The following is a 24,966-nucleotide window of genomic DNA, read 5'->3' as shown; positions in this document are numbered from 1 at the left end:
TGCATAAAACCAGAGATTGAAATTAACACAGATACCTTTCCATAAGCCAAATATGTAATAGACAAGAGCTACTGCTTGCTCAACGAAGTGGACTCAACACCCCATATTAAACGCCTAAGAATATACCTGACTAGTAAGAATCTTAAAACCTATGGATTTATATGTCTCCGAAAGAGAATCCAGCGTGTGTACAGCGGCATAAACGCAGCAGTGATAGGATTGGTGAGGTTCGGTGAGCAAATGCAGACCCTTTGAAGTCATATTGCATGGTACCCATTCCATGGGTCTCAACTCTCCAGGTTTAAGGGATTCTTCCTTCAGCTAAAACATGCATGTGGAACCCAGAGTATGATCCACCGTGTGATCGGGAAACGTGTTCAAATGTGTCTCAGTTTTCGTCCCCTGGTACTCGGGTGCAACATTCCAGACGCTTTAGTAACACTCTCCCCACTTGGAGAGTCAGTGCCTTTAACCTCCTATTTGGCCCAGTTTGCAATTTCTGCGGAAAATGAACAGGAATAGGGAGAACCAATGAGAGACTAGCTGGAGGTGTCTGGACGGGCAAATTTAACTCTCATTTCCCACCAGGAAGAGGAATTAACCAAAGGCTCAGCGAGCCATGCCGGAACCACAATAGGCCTGAAGCAATCCTGCGGTGTTGTGGCCAGCTCACAAGAAAGCGAGTTGAAGAAAGGAGCTCAGGGGCACTGTAATTCACAAACCTGCAGAGTTATAAATGACAGCTATCGTCCACAAATATATTGAAGTAAGGCTGCCAAGAGGACTTGAAAGCGGGGCAGAATTGCAGGAAACCGATTTCAGGAGGTAGACTGGAATTGCATGTAAAGCATAGGAAAAGAGGCAGAACGTCCACAATGATGCACTTGGCCAAAAGGGCGTATGCGTTTTATCCTGAATATATTTAGGAAAAAACGCGTACGCGCTTTTTGGCCAACCAAGCAAGCTTGCAAAGGAAATCTGCACTACAATGAAGTCTCACTGCCCCCCGGTTAAAAGGGCCATCTGTAAAAAGTGTAAAATCCAGAAAGGCAGGAAAGGCCATGGAGAACTGGGAGCCTTCTTATGCTGATGGGCGGGATGTAAATTGCCAACAGCCACTCTGGAGAAGTGTATGGTGTTTCCTGAAACATCTAAAAAACAAAGCAACAGAGCCTAGGGCACTTCCACTTATGGTCCTAGAGATTAGGGAAATTAAAATCAAAAAGACACAGCCACCCCAAAGTTTGGGACGGCTCTGTTTACAAGAACCTCGTTTACGGTACAAGTTCAATATCGCAGAAAGCGAAAAATGGATAAAGTAGTTGTGGTACTTACATACAATGCAATATCACTCAGCAATGAAATCTATGTCATCAGGCCAGTAGCAGCATAATGAGTGGATTCACGTACGATGATTCTAAGTGAAATAAGTCACAGAGAAAAAGAAACATCATAAGGTATCACTAATACACGGAGTGTAAACTTGGCTACACAGGAACTGAATTACAAAACAGAATAGGGTCTCAAATGTGGAAAACCAACTTATGCTTGCTTAAGGGGAAAGGTGAGTTGGGTGTTGCATAAAACCAGAGATTGAAATTAGCACAGATACCTTTCCATAAGCCAAATATGTAATAGACAAGAGCTACTGCTTGCTCAACGAAGTGGACTCAACACCCCATATTAAAAGCCTAAGAATATACCTGACTAGTAAGAATCTTAAAACCTATGGATTTATATGTCTCCGAAAGAGAATCAAGCGTGTGTACAGCAGCATAAACGCAGCAGTGATAGAATTGGTGAGGTTCAGTGAGCAAATGCAGACCCTTTGAAGTCATATTGCATGGTACCCATTCCATGGTTCTCAACTCTCCAGGTTTAAGGGATTCTTCCTTCAGTTAAAACATGCATGTGGAACCCAGAGTATGATCCACCGTGTGATCGGGAAACGTGTTCAAATGTGTCTCAGTTTTCATTCCCTGGTACTCGGGTGCAACATTCCAGACGCTTTACTAACACTCTCCCCACTTGGAGAGTCAGTGCCTTTAACCTCCTATTTGGCCCAGTTTGCAATTTCTGCAGAAAATGAACAGGAATAGGGAGAACCAATGAGAGACTAGCTGGAGGTGTCTGGACGGGCAAATTTAACTCTCATTTCCCACCAGGAAGAGGAATTAACCAAAGGCTCAGCGAGCCATGCCGGAACCACAATAGGCCTGAAGCAATCCTGCGGTGTTGTGGCCAGCTCACAAGAAAGCGAGTTGAAGAAAGGAGCTCAGGGGCACTGTAATTCACAAACCTGCAGAGTTATAAATGACAGCTATCGTCCACAAATATATTGAAGTAAGGCTGCCAAGAGGACTTGAAAGCGGGGCAGAATTGCAGGAAACCGATTTCAGGAGGTAGACTGGAATTGCATGTAAAGCATAGGAAAAGAGGCAGAACGTCCACAATGATGCACTTGGCCAAAAGGGCGTATGCGTTTTATCCTGAATATATTTAGGAAAAAACGCGTACGCGCTTTTTGGCCAACCAAGCAAGCTTGCAAAGGAAATCTGCACTACAATGAAGTCTCACTGCCCCCCGGTTAAAAGGGCCATCTGTAAAAAGTGTAAAATCCAGAAAGGCAGGACAGGCCATGGAGAACTGGGAGCCTTCTTATGCTGATGGGCGGGATATAAATTGCCAACAGCCACTCTGGAGAAGTGTATGGTGTTTCCTGAAACATCTAAAAAACAAAGCAACAGAGCCTAGGGCACTTCCACTTATGGTCCTAGAGATTAGGGAAATTAAAATCAAAAAGACACAGCCACCCCAAAGTTTGGGACGGCTCTGTTTACAAGAACCTCGTTTACGGTACAAGTTCAATATCGCAGAAAGCGAAAAATGGATAAAGTAGTTGTGGTACTTACATACAATGCAATATCACTCAGCAATGAAATCTATGTCATCAGGCCAGTAGCAGCATAATGAGTGGATTCACGTACGATGATTCTAAGTGATATAAGTCACAGAGAAAAAGAAACATCATAAGGTATCACTAATACACGGAGTGTAAACTTGGCTACACAGGAACTGAATTACAAAACAGAATAGGGTCTCAAATGTGGAAAACCAACTTATGCTTGCTTAAGGGGAAAGGTGAGTTGGGTGTTGCATAAAACCAGAGATTGAAATTAGCACAGATACCTTTCCATAAGCCAAATATGTAATAGACAAGAGCTACTGCTTGCTCAACGAAGTGGACTCAACACCCCATATTAAAAGCCTAAGAATATACCTGACTAGTAAGAATCTTAAAACCTATGGATTTATATGTCTCCGAAAGAGAATCAAGCGTGTGTACAGCAGCATAAACGCAGCAGTGATAGAATTGGTGAGGTTCGGTGAGCAAATGCAGACCCTTTGAAGTCATATTGCATGGTACCCATTCCATGGTTCTCAACTCTCCAGGTTTAAGGGATTCTTCCTTCAGTTAAAACATGCATGTGGAACCCAGAGTATGATCCACCGTGTGATTGGGAAACGTGTTCAAATGTGTCTCAGTTTTCATCCCCTGGTACTCGGGTGCAACATTCCAGACGCTTTACTAACACTCTCCCCACTTGGAGAGTCAGTGCCTTTAACCTCCTATTTGGCCCAGTTTGCAATTTCTGCAGAAAATGAACAGGAATAGGGAGAACCAATGAGAGACTAGCTGGAGGTGTCTGGACGGGCAAATTTAACTCTCATTTCCCACCAGGAAGAGGAATTAACCAAAGGCTCAGTGAGCCGTGCCGGAACCACACTAGGGCCTGAAGCAATCCTGCGGTGTTGCGGACAGCTCACAAGAAAGCGAGTTGAAGAAAGTAGCTCAGGGGCACTGTAATTCACAAACCTTCAGAGTTCTAAATGACAGCTATCGTCCAAAAATATATTGAAGTAAGGCTGCCAAGAGGACTTGAAAGCGGGGCAGAATTGCAGGAAACCGTTTTCAGGAGGTAGACTGGAATTGCATGTAAAGCATAGGAAAAGAGGCAGAACGTCCACAATGATGCACTTGGCCAAAAAGGGCGTATGCGTTTTTTCCTGAATATATTCAGGAAAAAACGCATACGCCCTTTTTGGCCAACAAAGCAAGCTTGCAAAGGAAATCTGCACTACAATGAAGTCTCACTGCCCCCCGGTCAAAAGGACCATCTGAAAAAAGTGTAAAATCCAGAAAGGCAGGACAGGCCATGGAGAACTGGGAGCCTACTTAGGCTGATGGGCGGGATGTAAATTGCCAACAGCCACTCTGGAGAAGTGTATGGTGTTTCCTGAAACATCTGAAAAACAAAGCAACAGAGCCTAGGGCACTTCATTTTTGGTCCTATAGATTAGGGAAATTAAAATCAAAAAGACACAGCCACCACAAAGTTTGGGACGGCTCTGTTTACAAGAACCTCGTTTACGGTACAAGTTCAATATCGCAGAAAGCGAAAAATGGATAAAGAAGTTGTGGTACTTACGTACAAAGCAATATCACTCAGCAATGAAATCTATGTCATCAGGCCAGTAGCAGCATAATGAGTGGATTCAGGTACGATGATTCTAAGTGAAATAAGTCACACAGAAAAAGAAACATCATAAGGTATCACTAATACACGGAATGTAAACTTGGCTACACAGGAACTGAATTACAAAACACAATAGGGTCTCAAATGTAGAAAACCAACTTATGCTTGCTTAAGGGGAAAGGTGAGTTGGGGTGCTGCATAAAACCAGAGATTGAAATTAGCACAGATACATTTCCATAAGTCAAATATGTAATAGACAAGAGCTACTGCTTGCTCAACGAAGTGGACTCAACACCCCATATTAAACGCCTAAGAATATACCTGACTAGTAAGAATCTTAAAGCCTATGGATTTATATGTCTCCGAAAGAGAATCAAGCGTGTGTACAGCGGCATAAACGCAGCAGTGATAGGATTGGTGAGGTTCGGTGAGCAAATGCAGACCCTTTGAAGTCATATTGCATGGTACCCATTCCATGCGTCTCAACTCTCCAGGTAAGGGATTCTTCCTTCAGCTAAAACATGCATGTGGAACCCAGAGTATGATCCACCGTGTGATCGGGAAACGTGTTCATATGTGTCTCAGTTTTCGTCCCCTGGTACTCGGGTGCAACATTCCAGACGCTTTACTAACACTCTCCCCACTTGGAGAGTCAGTGCCTTTAACCTCCTGTTTGGCGCAGTTTGCAATTTCTGTGGAAAATTAACAGGAATAGGGAGAACCAATGACAGACTAGCTGGAGGTGTCTGGACGGGCAAATTTAACTCTCATTTCCCACCAGGAAGAGGAATTAACCAAAGGCTAAGCGAGCCATGCCGAAACTGCACTAGGGCTTGAAGCAATCCTGCGGTGTTGCGGCCAGCTCACAAGAAAGCGAGTTGAAGAAAGAAGCTCAGGGGCACTGTAATTCACAAACCTGCAGAGTTATAAATGACAGCTATCATCCAAAAATATATTGAAGTAAGGCTGCCAAGAGGACTTGAAAGTGGGGCAGAATTGCAGGAAACCGATTTGAGGAGGTAGACTGGAATTGCATGAAAAGCATAGGAAAAGAGGCAGAACGTCCACAATGATGCACTTGGCCAAAAAGGGCGTATGCGTTTTTTCCTGAATATATTCAGGAAAAAACGCATACGCCCTTTTTGGCCAACCAAGCAAGCTTGCAAAGGAAATCTGCACTACAATGAAGTCTCACTGCCCCCCGGTCAAAAGGGCCATCTGAAAAAAGTGTAAAATCCAGAAAGGCAGGACAGGCCATGGAGAACTGGGAGCCTTCTTATGCTGATGGGCGGGATGTAAATTGCCAACAGCCACTCTGGAGAAGTGTATGGTGTTTCCTAAAACATCTAAAAAACAAAGCAACAGAGCCTAGGGCACTTCCACTTATGGTCCTATAGATTAGGGAAATTAAAATCAAAAAGACACAGCCACCCCAAAGTTTGGGACGGCTCTGTTTACAAGAACCTCATTTACGGTACAAGTTCAATATTGCAGAAAGGGAAAAATGGATAAAGAAGTTGTGGTACTAACGTACAATGCAATACCACTCAGCAATGAAATCTATGTCATCAGGCCAGTAGCAGCATAATGAGTGGATTCAGGTACGATGATTCTATGTGAAATAAGTCACACAGAAATAGAAACATCATAAGATATCACTAATACACGGAATGTAAACTTGCCTACACAGGAACTGAATTACAAAACAGAATAGGGTCTCAAATGTAGAAAACCAACTTATGCTTGCTTAAGGGGAAAGGTGAGTTGGGGTGCTGCATAAAACCAGAGATTGAAATTAGCACAGATACCTTTCCATAAGCCAAATATGTAATAGACAAGAGCTACTGCTTGCTCAACGAAGTGGACTCAACACCCCATATTAAACGCCTAAGAATATACCTGACTAGTAAGAATCTTAAAACCCATGGATTTATATGTCTCCGAAAGAGAATCAAGCGTGTGTACAGCGGGATAAATGCAGCAGTGATAGGATTGGTGAGGTTCGGTGAGCAAATGCAGACCCTTTGAAGTCATATTGCATGGTACCCATTCCATGGTTCTCAACTCTCCAGGTTTAAGGGATTCTTCCTTCAGCTAAAACATGCATGTGGAACCCAGAGTATGATCCACCGTGTGATCGGGAAACGTGTTCAAATGTGTCTCAGATTTCGTCCCCTGGTACTCGGGTGCAACATTCCAGACGCTTTACTAACACTCTCCCCACTTGGAGAGTCAGTGCCTTTAACCTCCTGTTTGGCCCAGTTGGCAATTTCTGCGGAAAATGAACAGGAATAGGGAGAACCAATGAGAGACTAGCTGGAGGTGTCTGGACGGGCAAATTTAACTCTCATTTCCCAACAAGAAGAGGAATTAACCAAAGGCTCAGCGAGCCATGCCGGAACCACACTAGGGCCTGAAGCACTCCTGCGGTGTTGCTGCCAGCTCACAAGAAAGCGAGTTGAAGACAGGAGCTCAGGGGCACTGTAATTCACAAACCTGCAGAGTTCTAAATGACAGCTATCGTCCAAAAATATATTGAAGTAAGGCTGCCAAGAGGACTTGAAAGCGGGGCAGAATTGCAGGAAACCGATTTCAGGAGGTAGACTGGAATTGCATGTAAAGCATAGGAAAAGAGGCAGAACGTCCACAATGATGCACTTGGCCAAAAAGGGCGTATGCGTTTTTTCCTGAATATATTCAGGAAAAAACGCATACGCCCTTTTTGGCCAACCAAGCAAGCTTGCAAAGGAAATCTGCACTACAATGAAGTCTCACTGCCCCCCGGTCAAAAGGGCCATCTGAAAAAAGTGTAAAATCCAGAAAGGCAGGACAGGCCATGGAGAACTGGGAGCCTTCTTATGCTGATGGGCGGGATGTAAATTGCCAACAGCCACTCTGGAGAAGTGTATGGTGTTTCCTGAAACATCTAAAAAACAAAGCAACAGAGCCTAGGGCACTTCCACTTATGGTCCTATAGATTAGGGAAATTAAAATCAAAAAGACACAGCCACCCCAAAGTTTGGGACGGCTCTGTTTACAAGAACCTCATTTACGGTACAAGTTCAATATTGCAGAAAGCGAAAAATGGATAAAGAAGTTGTGGTACTTACGTACAATGCAATACCACTCAGCAATGAAATCTATGTCATCAGGCCAGTAGCAGCATAATGAGTGGATTCAGGTACGATGATTCTAAGTGAAATAAGTCACACAGAAAAAGAAACATCATAAGATATCACTAATACACGGAATGTAAACTTGCCTACACAGGAACTGAATTACAAAACAGAATAGGGTCTCAAATGTAGAAAACCAACTTATGCTTGCTTAAGGGGAAAGGTGAGTTGGGGTGCTGCATAAAACCAGAGATTGAAATTAGCACAGATACCTTTCCATAAGCCAAATATGTAATAGACAAGAGCTACTGCTTGCTCAACGAAGTGGACTCAACACCCCATATTAAACGCCTAAGAATATACCTGACTAGTAAGAATCTTAAAACCTATGGATTGATATGTCTACGAAAGAGAATCAAGCGTGTGTACAGCGGCATAAACGCAGCAGTGATAGGATTGGTGAGGTTCGGTGAGCAAATGCAGACCCTTTGAAGTCATATTGCATGGTACCCATTCCATAGTTCTCAACTCTCCAGGTTTAAGGGATTCTTCCTTCAGCTAAAACATGCATGTGGAACCCAGAGTATGATCCACCGTGTGATCGGGAAACGTGTTCAAATGTGTCTCAGTTTTCGTCCCCTGGTACTCGGGTGCAACATTCCAGATGCTTTACTAACACTCTCCCCACTTGGAGAGCCAGTGCCTTTAAACTCCTGTTTGGCCCAGTTTGCAATTTCTGCGGAAAATGAACAGGAATAGGGAGAACCAATGACAGACTAGCTGGAGGTGTCTGGACGGGCAAATTTAACTCTCATTTCCCACCAGAAAGAGGAATTAACCAAAGGCTCAGCGAGCCATGCCGGAAACACGCTAGGGCCTGAAGCAATCCTGCGGTGTTGCGGCCAGCTCACAAGAAAGCCAGTTGAAAAAAGGAGCTCAGGGGCACTGATTTTCACATAGCTTCAGAGTTATAAATGACAGCTATCATCCAAAAATATATTGAAGTAAGGCTGCCAAGAGGACTTGAAAGCGGGGCAGAATTGCAGGAAACCGATTTCAGGAGGTAGACTGGAATTGCATGTAAAGCATAGGAAAAGAGGCAGAACGTCCACAATGATGCACTTGGCCAAAAAGTGCGTATGCGTTTTTTCCTGAATATATTCAGGAAAAAACGCATTCGCCCTTTTTGGCCAACCAAGCAAGCTTGCAAAGGAAATCTGCACTACAATGAAGTCTCACTGCCCCCCGGTCAAAAGGGCCATCTGAAAAAAGTGTAAAATCCAGAAAGGCAGGACAGGCCATGGAGAACTGGGAGCCTTGTTATGCTGATGGGCGGGATGTAAATTGCCAACAGCCACGCTGGAGAAGTGTATGGTGTTTCCTGAAACATCTAAAAAACCAAAGCAACAGAGCCTAGGGCACTTCCACTTATGGTCCTATAGATTAGGGAAATTAAAATCAAAAAGACACAGCCACCCCAAAGTTTGGGACGGCTCTGTTTACAAGAACCTCATTTACGGTACAAGTTCAATATCGCAGAAAGCGAAAAATGGATAAAGAAGTTGTGGTACTTACGTACAATGCAATATCACTCAGCAATGAAATCTATGTCATCAGGCCAGTAGCAGCATAATGAGTGGATTCAGGTACGATGATTCTAAGTGAAATAAGTCACACAGAAAAAGAAACATCATAAGGTATCACTAATACACGGAATGTAAACTTGGCTACACAGGAACTGAATTACAAAACAGAATAGGGTCTCAAATGTAGAAAACCAACTTATGCTTGCTTAAGGGGAAAGGTGAGTTGGGGTGCTGCATAAAACCAGAGATTGAAATTAGCACATATACATTTCCATAAGCCAAATATGTAATAGACAAGAGCTACTGCTTGCTCAACGAAGTGGACTCAACACCCCATATTAAACGCCTAAGAATATACCTGACTAGTAAGAATCTTAAAACCTATGGATTTATATGTCTCCGAAAGAGAATCCAGCATGTGTACAGTGGCATAAACGCAGCAGTGATAGGATTGTTGAGGTTCGGTGAGCAAATGCAGACCCTTTGAAGTCATATTGCATGGTACCCATTCCATGGGTCTCAACTCTCCAGGTTTAAGGGATTCTTCCTTCAGCTAAAACATGCATGTGGAACCCAGAGTATGATCCACCGTGTGATCGGGAAACGTGTTCAAATGTGTCTCAGTTTTCGTCCCCTGGTACTCGGGTGCAACATTCCAGACGCTTTACTAACACTCTCCCCACTTGGAGAGTCAGTGCCTTTAACCTCCTGTTTGGCCCAGTTTGCAATTTCTGTGGAAAATTAACAGGAATAGGGAGAACCAATGAGAGACTAGCTGGAGGTGTCTGGACGGGCAAATTTAACTCTCATTTCCCACCAGGAAGAGGAATTAACCAAAGGCTCAGCGAGCCATGCCGGAACCACACTAGGGCCTGAAGCAATCCTGCGGTGTTGTGGCCAGCTCACAAGAAAGCGAGTTGAAGAAAGGAACTCAGGGGCACTGTAATTCACAAACCTGCAGAGTTAAAAATGACAGCTATCGTCCAAAAATATATTGAAGTAAGGCTGCCAAGAGGACTTGAAAGCGGGGCAGAATTGCAGGAAACCGATTTCAGGAGGTAGACTGGAATTGGATGTAAAGCATAGGAAAAGAGGCAGAACGTCCACAATGATGCACTTGGCCAAAAAGGGCGTATGCGTTTTTTCCTGAATATATTCAGGAAAAAACGCATACGCCCTTTTTGGCCAACCAAGCAAGCTTGTAAAGGAAATCTGCACTACAATGAAGTCTCACTGCCCTCCGGTCAAAAGGGCCATCTGAAAAAAGTGTAAAATCCAGAAAACCAGGACAGGCCATGGAGAACTGGGAGCCTTGTTATGCTGATGGGCGGGATGTAAATTGCCAACAGCCACTCTGGAGAAGTGTATGGTGTTTCCTGAAACATCTAAAAAACAAAGCAACAGAGCCTAGGGCACTTCCACTTATGGTCCTATAGATTAGGGAAATTAAAATCAAAAAGACACAGCCACCCCAAAGTTTGGGATGGCTCTGTTTACAAGAACCTCATTTACGGTACAAGTTCAATATCGCAGAAAGCGAAAAATGGATAAAGAAGTTGTGGTACTTACGTACAATGCAATATCACTCAGCAATGAAATCTATGTCATCAGGCCAGTAGCAGCATAATAAGTGGATTCAGGTACGATGATTCTAAGTAAAATAAGTCACACAGAAAAAGAAACATCATAAGGTATCACTAATACACGGAATGTAACCTTGGCTACACAGGAACTGAATTACAAAACAGAATAGGGTCTCAAATGTAGAAAACCAACTTATGCTTGCTTAAGGGGAAAGGTGAGTTGGGGTGCTGCATAAAACCAGAGATTGAAATTAGCATAGATACCTTTCCATAAGTCAAATATGTAATAGACAAGAGCTACTGCTTGCTCAACGAAGTGGACTCAACACCCCATATTAAACGCCTAAGAATATACCTGACTAGTAAGAATCTTAAAACCTATGGATTTATATGTCTCTGAAAGAGAATCCAGCGTGTGTACAGCGGCATAAACGCAGCAGTGATAGGATTGGTGAGGTTCGGTGAGCAAATGCAGACCCTTTGAAGTCATATTGCATGGTACCCATTCCATGCGTCTCAACTCTCCAGGTTTATGGGATTCTTCCTTCAGCTAAAACATGCATGTGGAACCCAGAGTATGATCCACCATGTGATCGGGAAACGTTTTCAAATGTGTCTCAGTTTTCGTCCCCTGGTACTCGGGTGCAACATTCCAGACGCTTTACTAACACTCTCCCCACTTGGAGAGTCAGCGCCTTTATTCTCTTGTTTGGCCCAGTGTGCAATTTCTGCGGAAAATGAACAGGAATAGGGAGAACCAATGAGAGACTAGCTGGAGGTGTCTGGACGGGCAAATTTAACTCTCATTTCCCACCAGGAAGAGGAATTAACCAAAGGCTCAGCGAGCCATGCCGGAACCACACTAGGGCCTGAAGCAATCCTGCGGTGTTGCGGCCAGCTCACAAGAAATCGAGTTGAAGAAAGGAGCTCAGGGACCCTGTAATTCACAAACCTGCAGAGTTATACATGACAGCTATCGTCCAAAAATATATTGAAGTAAGGCTGCCAAGAGGACTTGAAAGCGGGGCAGAATTGCAGGAAACCGATTTCAGGAGGTAGACTGGAATTGCATGTAAAGCATAGGAAAAGAGGCAGAACGTCCACAATGATGCACTTGGCCAAAAAGGGCGTATGCGTTTTTTCCTGAATATATTCAGGAAAAAACGCATACGCCCTTTTTGGCCAACCAAGCAAGCTTGCAAAGGAAATTTGCACTACAATGAAGTCTCACTGTCCCCCTGTCAAAAGGGCAATCTGAAAAAAGTGTAAAATCCAGAAAGGCAGGACAGGCCATGGAGAACTGGGAGCCTTGTTATGCTGATGGGCGGCATGTAAATTGCAAACAGCCACTCTGGAGAAGTGTATGGTGTTTCCTGAAACATCTAAAAAACCAAAGCAACAGAGCCTAGGGCACTTCCACTTATGATCCTATAGATTAGGGAAATTAAAATCAAAAAGACACAGCCACCCCAAAGTTTGGGATGGCTATGTTTACAAGAACCTCATTTACGGTACAAGTTCAATATGGCAGAAAGCGAAAAATGGATAAAGAAGTTGTGGTACTTACGTACAATGCAATATCACTCAGCAATGAAATCTATGTCATCAGGCCAGTAGCAGCATAATGAATGGATTCAGGTACGATGATTCTAAGTAAAATAAGTCACACAGAAAAAGAAACATCATAAGGTATCACTAATACACGGAATGTAAACTTGGCTACACAGGAACTGAATTACAAAACAGAATAGGGTCTCAAATGTAGAAAACCAACTTATGCTTGCTTAAGGGGAAAGGTGAGTTGGGGTGCTGCATAAAACCAGAGATTGAAATTAGCATAGATACCTTTCCATAAGTCAAATATGTAATAGACAAGAGCTACTGCTTGCTCAACGAAGTGGACTCAACACCCCATATTAAACGCCTAAGAATATACCTGACTAGTAAGAATCTTAAACCCTATGGATTTATATGTCTCCGAAAGAGAATCCAGTGTGTGTACAGCGGCATAAATGCAGCAGTGATAGGATTGGTGAGGTTCGGTGAGCAAATGCAGACCCTTTGAAGTCATATTGCATGGTACCCATTCCATGGTTCTCAACTCTCCAGGTTTAAGGGATTCTTCCTTCAGCTAAAACATGCATGTGGACCCCAGAGTATGATCCACCATGTGATCGGGAAACGTGTTCAAATGTGTCTCAGTTTTCGTCCCCTGGTACTCGGGTGCAACATTCCAGACGCTTTACTAACACTCTCCCCACTTGGAGAGTCAGCGCCTTTAACCTCCTGTTTGGCCCAGTGTGCAATTTCTGCGGAAAATGAACGGGAATAGGGAGAACCAATGAGAGACTAGCTGGAGGTGTCTGAACGGGCAAATTTAACTCTCATTTCCCACCAGGAAGAGGAATTAACCAAAGGCTCAGCGAGCCATGCCGGAACCACACTAGGGCCTGAAGCAATCCTGCGGTGTTGCGGCCAGCTCACAAGAAAGCCAGTTGAAAAAAGGAGCTCAGGGGCACTGTAATTCACAAACCTTCAGAGTTATAAATGACAGCTATCGTCCAAAAATATATTGAAGTAAGGCTGCCAAAAGGACTTGAAAGCGGGGCAGAATTGCAGGAAACCGATTTCAGGAGGTAGACTGGAATTGCATGTAAAGCATAGGAAAAGAGGCAGAACGTCCACAATGATGCACTTGGCCAAAAAGGGCGTATGCGTTTTTTCCTAAATATATTCCTGAATATATTCAGGAAAAAACGCATACGCCCTTTTTGGCCAACGAAGCAAGCTTGCAAAGGAAATCTGCACTACAATGAAGTCTCACTGCCCCCCGGTCAAAAGGGCCATCTGAAAAAATTGTAAAATCCAGAAAGGCAGGACAGGCCATGGAGAACTGGGAGCCTTCTTATGCTGATGGGTGGGATGTAAATTGCCAACAGCCACTCTGCAGAAGTGTATGGTGTTTCCTGAAACATCTAAAAAACAAAGCAACAGAGCCTAGGGCCCTTCCACTTATGGTCCTATAGATTAGGGAAATTAAAATCAAAAAGACACAGCCACCCCAAAATTTGGGACGGCTCTGTTTACAAGAACCTCATTTACGGTACAAGTTCAATATTGCAGAAAGCGAAAAATGGATAAAGAAGTTGTGGTACTTACGTACAATGCAATACCACTCAGCAATGAAATCTATGTCATCAGGCCAGTAGCAGCATAATGAGTGGATTCAGGTACGATGATTCTAAGTGAAATAAGTCACACAGAAAAAGAAACATCATAAGATATCACTAATACACGGAATGTAAACTTGCCTACACAGGAACTGAATTACAAAACAGAATAGGGTCTCAAATGTAGAAAACCAACTTATGCTTGCTTAAGGGGAAAGGTGAGTTGGGGTGCTGCATAAAACCAGAGATTGAAATTAGCACAGATACCTTTCCATAAGCCAAATATGTAATAGACAAGAGCTACTGCTTGCTCAACGAAGTGGACTCAACACCCCACATTAAACGCCTAAGAATATACCTGACTAGTAAGAATCTTAAAGCGTATGGATTTATATGTCTCCGAAAGAGAATCAAGCGTGTGTACAGCGGCATAAACGCAGCAGTGATAGGATTGGTAAGGTTCGGTGAGCAAATGCAGACCCTTTGAAGTCATATTGCATGGTACCCATTCCATGCGTCTCAACTCTCCAGGTAAGGGATTCTTCCTTCATCTAAAACATGCATGTGGAACCCAGAGTATGACCTACCGTGTGATCGGGAAACGTGTTCATATGTGTCTCAGTTTTCGTCCCCTGGTACTCGGGTGCAACATTCCAGACGCTTTACTAACACTCTCCCCACTTGGAGAGTCAGTGCCTTTAACCTCCTGTTTGGCCCAGTTTGCAATTTCTGTGGAAAATTAACAGGAATAGGGAGAACCAATGACAGACTAGCTGGAGGTGTCTGGACGGGCAAATTTAACTCTCATTTCCCACCAGGAAGAGGAATTAACCAAAGGCTCAGCGAGCCATGCTGGAACCACACTAGGGCCTGAAGCAATCCTGCGGTGTTGTGGCCAGCTCACAAGAAAGCGAGTTGAAGAAAGGAGCTCAGGGGCACTGTAATTCACAAACCTTCAGAGTTATAAATGACAGCTATCGTCCAAAAATATATTGAAGTAAGGCTGCCAAGAGGACTTGAAAGCGGGGCGGAATTGCAGGAAACCGATTTCAGGAGGTAGACTGGAATTGCATGTAAAGCATAGGAAAAGAGGCAGAACGTCCACAATGATGCACTTGGCCAAAAAGGGCGTATGCGTTTTTTCCTGAATATATTCAGGAAAAAACGCATACGCCCTTTTTGGCCAACCAAGCAAGCTTGCAAAGGAAATCTGCACTACAATGAAGTCTCACTGCCCCCCGGTCAAAAGGGCCATCTGAAAAAAGTGTAAAATCCAGAAAGGCAGGACAGGCCATGGAGAACTGGGAGCCTTCTTATGCTGATGGGCAGGATGTAAATTGCAAACAGCCACTCTGGAGAAGTGTATGGTGTTTCCTGAAACATCTAAAAAACAAAGCAACAGAGCCTAGGGCACTTCCACTTATGGTCCTATAGATTAGGGAAATTAAAATCAAAAAGACACAGCCACCCCAAAATTTGGGACGGCTGTGTTTACAAGAACCTCGTTTACGGTACAAGTTCAATATCGCAGAAAGCGAAAAATGGATAAAGAAGTTGTGGTACTTACGTACAATGCAATATCACTCAGCAATTAAATCTATGTCATCAGGCCAGTAGCAGCATAATGAGTGGATTCAGGTACGATGATTCTAAGTGAAATAAGTCACACATAAAAAGAAGCATCATAAGATATCACTAATACACGGAATGTAAACTTGGCTACACAGGAACTGAATTACAAAACAGAATAGGGTCTCAAATGTAGAAAACCAACTTATGCTTGCTTAAGGGGAAAGGTGAGTTGGGTGCTGCATAAAACCAGAGATTGAAATTAACACAGATACCTTTCCATAAGCCAAATATGTAATAGACAAGAGCTACTGCTTGCTCAACGAAGTGGACTCAACACCCCATATTAAACGCCTAAGAATATACCTGACTAGTAAGAATCTTAAAACCTATGGATTTATATGTCTCCGAAAGAGAATCCAGCGTGTGTACAGCGGCATAAACGCAGCAGTGATAGGATTGGTGAGGTTCGGTGAGCAAATGCAGACCCTTTGAAGTCATATTGCATGGTACCCATTCCATGGGTCTCAACTCTCCAGGTTTAAGGGATTCTTCCTTCAGCTAAAACATGCATGTGGAACCCAGAGTATGATCCACCGTGTGATCGGGAAACGTGTTCAAATGTGTCTCAGTTTTCGTCCCCTGGTACTCGGGTGCAACATTCCAGACGCTTTACTAACACTCTCCCCACTTGGAGAGTCAGTGCCTTTAACCTCCTGTTTGGCCCAGTGTGCAATTTCTGCGGAAAATGAACAGGAATAGGGAGAACCAATGAGAGACTAGCTGGAGGTGTCTGGACGGGCAAATTTAACTCTCATTTCCCACCAGGAAGAGGAATTAACCAAAGGCTCAGCGAGCCATGCTGGAACCACACTAGGGCCTGAAGCAATCCTGCGGTGTTGTGGCCAGCTCACAAGAAAGCCTGTTGAAGAAAGGAGCTCAGGGTCTCTGTAATTCACAAACCTGCAGAGTTATAAATGACAGCTATCGTCCAAAAATATATTGAAGTAAGGCTGCCAAGAGGACTTGAAAGCAGGGCAGAATTGCAGTAAAACGATTTCAGGAGGTAGACTGGAATTGCATGTAAAGCATAGGAAAAGAGGCAGAACGTCCACAATGATGCACTTGGCCAAAAAGGGCGTATGCGTTTTTTCCTGAATATATTCAGGAAAAAACGCATACGCCCTTTTTGGCCAACCAAGCAAGCTTGCAAAGGAAATCTGCACTACAATGAAGTCTCACTGCCCCCCGGTCAAAAGGGCCATCTGAAAAAAGTGTAAAATCCAGAAAGGCAGGACAGGCCATGGAGAACTGGGAGCCTTCTTATGCTGATGGGTGGGATGTAAATTGCCAACAGCCACTCTGGAGAAGTGTATGGTGTTTCCTGAAACATCTAAAAAACAAAGCAACAGAGCCTAGGGCACTTCCACTTTTGGTCCTATAGCTTAGGGAAATTAAAATCAAAAAGACACAGCCACCCCAAAGTTGGGGTCGGCTCTGTTTACAAGAACCTCGTTTATGGTACAAGTTCAATATCGCAGAAAGCGAAAAATGGATAAAGAAGTTGTGGTACTTACGTACAATGCAATATCACTCAGCAATGAAATCTATGTCATCAGGCCAGTAGCAGCATAATGAGTGGATTCAGGTACGATGATTCTATGTGAAATAAGTCACACAGAAAAAGAAACATCATAAGGTATCACTAATACACGGAATGTAAACTTGGCTACACAGGAACTGAATTACAAAACAGAATAGGGTCTCAAATGTAGAAAACCAACTTATGCTTGCTTAAGGGGAAAGGTGAGTTGGGGTGCTGCATAAAACCAGAGATTGAAATTAGCACAGATACCTTTCCATAAGCCAAATATGTAATAGACAAGAGCTACTGCTTGCTCAACGAAGTGGACTCAACACCCCATATTAAACGCCTAAGAATATACCTGACTAGTAAGAATCTTAAAACCTATGGATTTATATGTCTCCGAAAGAGAATCCAGCGTGTGTACAGCGGCATAAACGCAGCAGTGATAGGATTGGTGAGGTTCGGTGAGCAAATGCAGACCCTTTGAAGTCATATTGCATGGTACCCATTCCATGGGTCTCAACTCTCCAGGTTTAAGGGATTCTTCCTTCAGCTAAAACATGCATGTGGAACCCAGAGTATGATCCACCGTGTGATCGGGAAACGTGTTCAAATGTGTCTCAGTTTTCGTCCCCTGGTACTCGGATGCAACATTCCAGACGCTTTACTAACACTCTCCCCACTTGGAGAGTCAGTGCCTTTAACCTCCTATTTGGCCCAGTTTGCAATTTTTGTGGAAAATGAACAGGAATAGGGAGAACCAATGAGAGACTAGCTGGAGGTGTCTGGACGGGCAAATTTAACTCTCATTTCCCACCAGGAAGAGGAATTAACCAAAGGCTCAGCGAGCCATGCTGGAACCACACTAGGGCCTGAAGCAATCCTGCGGTGTTGTGGCCAGCTCACAAGAAAGCGAGTTGAAGAAAGGAGCTCAGGGGCACTGTAATTCACAAACCTTCAGAGTTATAAATGACAGCTATCGACCAAAAATATATTGAAGTAAGGCTGCCAAGAGGACTTGAAAGCGGGGAAGAATTGCAGGAAACCGATTTCAGGAGGTAGACTGGAATTGCATGTAAAGCATAGGAAAAGAGGCAGAACGTCCACAATGATGCACTTGGCCAAAAAGGACGTATGCTTTTTTTCCTGAATATATTCAGGAAAAAACGCATATGCCCTTTTTGGCCAACAAGCAAGCTTGCAAAGGAAATCTGCACTACAATGAAGTCTCACTGCCCCCCGGTCAAAAGGGCCATCTGAAAAAAGTGTAAAATCCAGAAAGGCAGGACAGGCCATGGAGAACTGGGAGCCTAGTTAGACTGATGTGCGGGATGTAAATTTCCAACAGCCACTCTGGAGAAGTGTATGGTGTTTCCTGAAACATCTAAAAAACAAAGCAACAGAGCCTAGGGCACTTCCACTTATGGTCCTATAGATTAGGGAAATTAAAATCAAAAAGACACAGCCACCCCAAAGTTTGGGACGGCTCTTTTACAAGAACCTCATTTACGGTAGAAGTTCAATATCGCAGAAAGCGAAAAATGGATAAATAAGTTGTGGTACTTACGTACAATGCAATATCACTCAGCAATGTAATCTATGTCATCAGGCCAGTAGCAGCATAATGAGTGGATTCAGGTACGATGATTCTAAGTGAAATAAGTCACACAGAAAAGAAAACATCATAAGGTATCACTAATACACGAAATGTAAACTTGGCTACACAGGAACTGAATTACAAAACAGAATAGGGTCTCAAATGTAGCAAACCAACTTATGCTTGCTTAAGGGGAAAGGTGAGTTGGGGTGCTGCATAAAACCAGAGATTGAAATTAGCACAGATACCTTTCCATAAGTCAAATATGTAATAGACAAGAGCTACTGCTTCCTCAACGAAGTGGACTCAACACCCCATATTAAACGCCTAAGAATATACCTGACTAGTAAGAATCTTAAAACCTATGGATTTATATGTCTCCAAAAGAGAATCCAGCGTGTGTACAGCGGCATAAACGCAGCAGTGATAGGATTGGTGAGGTTCGGTGAGCAAATGCAGACCCTTTGAAGTCATATTGCATGGTACCCATTCCATGGTTCTCAACTCTCCAGGTTTAAGGGATTCTTCCTTCAGCTAAAACATGCATGTGGAACCCAGAGTATGATCCACCGTGTGATCGGGAAACGTGTTCAAATGTGTCTCAGTTTTCGTCCCCTGGTACTCGGATGCAACATTCCAGACGCTTTACTAACACTCTCCCCACTTGGAGAGTCAGTGCCTTTAACCTCCTGTTTGGCCCAGTTTGCAATTTCTGCGGAAAATGAACAGGAATAGGGAGAACCAATGAGAGACTAGCTGGAGGTGTCTGGACGGGCAAATTTAACTCTCATTTCCCACCAGGAAGAGGAATTAACCAAAGGCTCAGCGAGCCATGCCGGAACCACACTAGGGCCTGAAGCAATCCTGCGGTGTTGCGGCCAGCTCACAAAAAAGCCAGTTGTAAAAAGGAGCTCAGGGGCACTGTAATTCACAAATCTTCAGAGTTATAAATGACAGCTATCTTCCAAAAATATATTGAAGTAAGGCTGCCAAGAGGACTTGAAAGCGGGGCAGAATTGCAGGAAACCGATTTCAGGAGGTAGACTGGAATTGCATGTAAAGCATAGGAAAAGAGGCAGAACGTCCACAATGATGCACTTGGCCAAAAAGGGCGTATGCGTTTTTTCCTGAATATATTCAGGAAAAAACGCATACGCCCTTTTTGGCCAACCAAGCAAGCTTGCAAAGGAAATCTGCACTACAATGAAGTCTCACTGCCCCCCGGTCAAAAGGGCCATCTGAAAAAAGTGTAAAATCCAGAAAGGCAGGACAGGCCATGGAGAACTGGGAGCCTTATTATGCTGATGGGCGGGATGTAAATTGCCAACAGCCACTCTGGAGAAGTGTATGGTGTTTCCTGAAACATCTAAAAAACCAAAGCAACAGAGCCTAGGGCACTTCAACTTATGGTCCTATAGATTAGGGAAATTAAAATCAAAAAGACACAGCCACCCCAAAGTTTGGGACGGCTCTGTTTACAAGAACCTTGTTTCTGGTACAAGTTCAATATCGCAGAAAGCGAAAAATGTATAAAGAAGTTGCGGTACTTACGTACAATGCAATATCACTCAGCAATGAAATCTATGTCATCAGGCCAGTAGCAGCATAATGAGTGGATTCAGGTACGATGATTCTAAGTGAAATAAGTCACAGAGAAAAGGAAACATCATAAGGTATCACTAATACACGGAATGTAAACTTGGCTACACAGGAACTGAATTACAAAACAGAATAGGGTCTCAAATGTAGAAAACCAACTTATGCTTCCTTAAGGGGAAAGGTGAGTTGGGGTGCTGCATAAAACCAGAGATTGAAATTAGCACAGATACCTTTCCATAAGCCAAATATGTAATAGAGAAGAGCTACTGCTTCCTCAACGAAGTGGACTCAACACCCCATATTAAACGCCTAAGAATATACCTGAGTAGTAAGAATCTTAAAACCTATGGATTTATATGTCTCCGAAGGAGAATCCAGCGTGTGTACAGCGGCATAAACGCAGCAGTGATAGGATTGGTGAGGTTCGGTGAGCAAATGCAGACCCTTTGAAGTCATATTGCATGGTACCCATTCCATGGGTCTCAACTCTCCAGGTTTAAGGGATTCTTCCTTCAGCTAAAACATGCATGTGGAACCCAGAGTATGATCCACCGTGTGATCGGGAAACGTGTTCAAATGTGTCTCAGTTTTTGTCCCCTGGTACTCGGATGCAACATTCCAGACGCTTTACTAACACTCTCCCCACTTGGAGAGTCAGTGCCTTTAACCTCCTATTTGGCCCAGTTTGCAATTTTTGTGGAAAATGAACAGGAATAGGGAGAACCAATGAGAGACTAGCTGGAGGTGTCTGGACGGGCAAATTTAACTCTCATTTCCCACCAGGAAGAGGAATTAACCAAAGGCTCAGCGAGCCATGGTGGAATCACACTAGGGCCTGAAGCAATCCTGCGGTGTTGTGGCCAGCTCACAAGAAAGCGAGTTGAAGAAAGGAGCTCAGGGGCACTGTAATTCACAAACCTTCAGAGTTATAAATGACAGCTATCGTCCAAAAATATATTGAAGTAAGGCTGCCAAGAGGACTTGAAAGCGGGGAAGAATTGCAGGAAACCGATTTCAGGAGGTAGACTGGAATTGCATGTAAAGCATAGGAAAAGAGGCAGAACGTCCACAATGATGCACTTGGCCAAAAAGGACGTATGCTTTTTTTCCTGAATATATTCAGGAAAAAACGCATATGCCCTTGTTGGCCAACAAGCAAGCTTGCAAAGGAAATCTGCACTACAATGAAGTCTCACTGCCCCCCGGTCAAAAGGGCCATCTGAAAAAAGTGTAAAATCCAGAAAGGCAGGACAGGCCATGGAGAACTGGGAGCCTAGTTAGACTGATGTGCGGGATGTAAATTTCCAACAGCCACTCTGGAGAAGTGTATGGTGTTTCCTGAAACATCTGAAAAACAAAGCAACAGAGCCTAGGGCACTTCTATTTTTGGTCCTATAGATTAGGGAAATTAAAATCAAAAAGACACAGCCACCCCAAAGTTTGGGAAGGCTCTGTTTACAAGAACCTCGTTTACGGTACAAGTTCAATATCGCAGAAAGCGAAAAATGGATAAAGAAGTTGTGGTACTTACGTACAATGCAATATCACTCAGCAATGAAATCTATGTCATCAGGCCAGTAGCAGCATAATGAGTGGATTCAGGTACGATGATTCTAAGTGAAATAAGTCACACAGAAAAAGAAACATCATAAGGTATCACTAATACACGGAATGTAAACTTGGCTACACAGGAACTGACTTACAAAACAGAATAGGGTCTCAAATGTAGAAAACCAACTTATGCTTGCTTAAGGGGAAAGGTGAGTTGGGGTGCTGCATAAAACCAGAGATTGAAATTAGCACAGATACCTTTCCATAAGCAAAATATGTAATAGACTAGAGCTACTGCTTGCTCAACGAAGTGGACTCAACACCCCATATTAAACGCCTAAGAATATACCTGACTAGTAAGAATCTTAAAACCTATGGATTTATATGTCTCCGAAAGAGAATCAAGCATGTGTACAGCGGCATAAACGCAGCAGTGATAGGATTGGTGAGGTTCGGTGAGCAAATGCAGACCCTTTGAAGTCATATTGCATGGTACCCATTCCATGGTTCTCAACTCTCCAGGTTTAAGGGATTCTTCCTTCAGCTAAAACATGCATGTGGAACCCAGAGTATGATCCACCGTGTGATCGGGAAACGTGTTCAAATGTGTCTCAGTTTTCGTCCCCTGGTACTCGGGTGCAACATTCCAGACGCTTTACTAACACTCTCCCCACTTGGAGAGTCAGTGCCTTTAACCTCCTGTTTGGCCCAGTTGGCAATTTCTGCGGAAAATGAACAGGAATAGGGAGAACAAATGAGAGACTAGCTGGAGGTGTCTGGACGGGCAAATTTAACTCTCATTTCCCACCAGGAAGAGGAATTAACCAAAGGCTCAGCGAGCCATGCCGGAACCACACTAGGGCCTCAAGCAATCCTGCGGTTTGTGGCCAGCTCACAAGAAAGCGAGTTGAAGAAAGGAGCTCAGGGGCACTGTAATTCACAAACCTTCAGAGTTATAAATGACAGCTATCGTCCAAAAATATATTGAAGTAAGGCTGCCAAGAGGACTTGAAAGCGGGGCGGAATTGCAGGAAACCGATTTCAGGAGGTAGACTGGAATTGCATGTAAAGCATAGGAAAAGAGGCAGAACGTCCACAATGATGCACTTGGCCAAAAAGGGCGTATGCATTTTTTCCTGAATATATTCAGGAAAAAACGCATACGCCCTTTTTGGCCAACCAAGCAAGCTTGCAAAGGAAATCTGCACTACAATGAAGTCTCACTGCCCCCCGGTCAAAAGGGCCATCTGAAAAAAGTGTAAAATCCAGAAAGGCAGGACAGGCCATGGAGAACTGGGAGCCTTCTTATGCTGATGGGCGGGATGTAAATTGCCAACAGCCACTCTGGAGAAGTGTATGGTGTTTCCTGAAACATCTAAAAAACAAAGCAACAGAGCCTAGGGCACTTCCACTTATGGTCCTATAGATTAGGGAAATTAAAATCAAAAAGACACAGCCACCCCAAAATTTGGGATGGCTGTGTTTACAAGAACCTCGTTTACGGTACAAGTTCAATATCGCAGAAAGCGAAAAATGGATAAAGAAGTTGTGGTACTTACGTACAATGCAATATCACTCAGCAATGAAATCTATGTCATCAGGCCAGTAGCAGCATAATGAGTGGATTCAGGTACGATGATTCTAAGTGAAATAAGTCACACATAAAAAGAAGCATCATAAGATATCACTAATACACGGAATGTAAACTTGGCTACACAGGAACTGAATTACAAAACAGAATAGGGTCTCAAATGTAGAAAACCAACTTATGCTTGCTTAAGGGGAAAGGTGACTTGGGGTGCTGCATAAAACCAGAGATTGAAATTAGCACAGATACCTTTCCATAAGCCAAATATGTAATAGACAAGAGCTACTGCTTGCTCAACGAAGTGGACTCAACACCCCATATTAAACGCCTAAGAATATACCTGACTAGTAAGAATCTTAAAACCTATGGATTTATATGTCTCCGAAAGAGAATCCAGCGTGTGTACAGCGGCATAAACGCAGCAGTGATAGGATTGGTGAGGTTCGGTGAGCAAATGCAGACCCTTTGAAGTCATATTGCATGGTACCCATTCCATGGGTCTCAACTCTCCAGGTTTAAGGGATTCTTCCTTCAGCTAAAACATGCATGTGGAACCCAGAGTATGATCCACCATGTGATCGGGAAACGTGTTCAAATGTGTCTCTGTTTTCGTCCCCTGGTACTCGGGTGCAACATTCCAGATGCTTTACTAACACTCTCCCCACTTGGAGAGTCAGTGCCTTTAACCTCCTGTTTGGCCCAGTTTGCAATTTCTGTGGAAAATGAACAGGAATAGGGAGAACCAATGAGAGACTAGCTGGAGGTGTCTGGACGGGCAAATTTAACTCTCATTTCCCACCAGGAAGAGGAATTAACCAAAGGCTCAGCGAGCCATGCCGGAACCACACTAGGGCCTGAAGCAATCCTGCGGTGTTGCGGCCAGCTCACAAGAAAGCCAGTTGAAAAAAGGAGCTCAGGGGCACTGTAATTCACAAACCTTCAGAGTTATAAATGACAGCTATCGTCCAAAAATATATTGAAGTAAGGCTGCCAAGAGGACTTGAAAGCAGGGCAGAATTGCAGTAAACCGATTTCAGGAGGTAGACTGGAATTGCATGTAAAGCATAGGAAAAGAGGCAGACCTTCCACAATGATGCACTTGGCCAAAAAGGGCGTATGCATTTTTTCCTGAATATATTCCTGAATATATTCAGGAAAAAACGCATACGCCCTTTTTGGCCAACCAAGCAAGCTTGCAAAGGAAATCTGCACTACAATGAAGTCTCACTGCCCCCCGGTCAAAAGGGCCATCTGAAAAAAGTGTAAAATCCAGTAAGTCAGGACAGGCCATGGAGAACTGGGAGCCTTTTTATGCTGATGGGAGGGATGTAAATTGCCAACAGCCACTCTGGAGAAGTGTATGGTGTTTCCTGAAACATCTAAGAAACAAAGCAACAGAGCCTAGGGCACTTCCACTTATGGTCCTATAGATTAGGGAAATTAAAATCAAAAAGACACAGCCACCCCAAAGTTTGGGACGG

The sequence above is a fragment of the Pseudorca crassidens genome (genome assembly GCF_039906515.1).
Source record: "Pseudorca crassidens isolate mPseCra1 chromosome 1 unlocalized genomic scaffold, mPseCra1.hap1 SUPER_1_unloc_3, whole genome shotgun sequence".
NCBI classification, from domain to species: domain Eukaryota; kingdom Metazoa; phylum Chordata; class Mammalia; order Artiodactyla; family Delphinidae; genus Pseudorca; species Pseudorca crassidens.
Note: the sequence above shows the minus strand (reverse complement) of the source record.